This window comes from Myotis davidii, unplaced genomic scaffold (genome assembly GCF_000327345.1).
Source record: "Myotis davidii unplaced genomic scaffold, ASM32734v1 scaffold762, whole genome shotgun sequence".
Lineage (NCBI taxonomy): Eukaryota > Metazoa > Chordata > Mammalia > Chiroptera > Vespertilionidae > Myotis > Myotis davidii.
Window position 1 is genome coordinate 444,826 of NW_006293699.1, and position 821 is coordinate 445,646.

The 821-nt window shown below is 41.2% G+C and overlaps 1 protein-coding gene across 2 annotated transcripts in view; it reads left to right on the forward strand.

The window, feature by feature from the left end:
- The window catches only part of NUB1 (negative regulator of ubiquitin-like proteins 1), a 32,523-nt gene that overhangs the window by 24,483 nt on the left and 7,219 nt on the right, over nucleotides 1-821 (forward strand). The window lies entirely within an intron of this gene.

Sequence of the window (821 nt, forward strand, 5' to 3'; positions counted from 1 at the left end):
CTTCTCCCCCTCCTCTTCTTCCACCTCCTCCTCCTCCTCCTCCTCCTCATCCTTCCTTTTATTAACAAATACCATCCAACAATTCATATAACTAGTTTGGTGGTGATGAACTCCTTTAGCTTTTTCTTATTTGTGAAGCTCTTTATCTGACCTTCAATTTTATACGAGAGCTTTGCTGGGTAGAGTAATCTTGGTTGTAGGTCCTTGCTACTCATCACTTTGAATATTTCTTGCCACTCCCTTCTGCAAAGTTTCTGTTGAGAAATCAGCTGACAGTCGTATGGGTGCTTCCTTATAGGTAACTAACTGCTATTCTCTTGCTGCTTTTAAGATTCTCTTTGTCTTGCCCAGTCAGCATGGCTCAGTCGTTGATCATAGGCCTAAGAATAAGAACCAAGAGGTCAGGGTTCGATTCCCAGTTGGATCACATGCCTGGGTTGCAGATTCGATCCCCAGTGTGGGGTGTGCAGGAGGCAGCCAAGCAGTGATTCTCTCTCATTATTGATGTTTCTATTTCTCTATACCTCTCCCTTTCTCTCTGAAATCAATAAAAATATATTTAAAAAACAAAAGATTCTCTTTATCTTTAACCCTTGTCATTTTAATTATGATGTGTCTTGGTGGTCCTCTTTGGGTTCCTTTTCTTTGGGACTCTGAGCTTCCTGGACTTGTAAGTCTATTTCTTTCACCAGGTAGGGGAAGTTTTCTGTCATTATTTCTTCAAATAGGTTTTCAATATCTTGCTTTTTCTCTTCTCCTTCTGTCACCCCCATAATGAGAATGTTGGTATGCTTGAAGTTGTCCCAGAGGCTCCATACCCT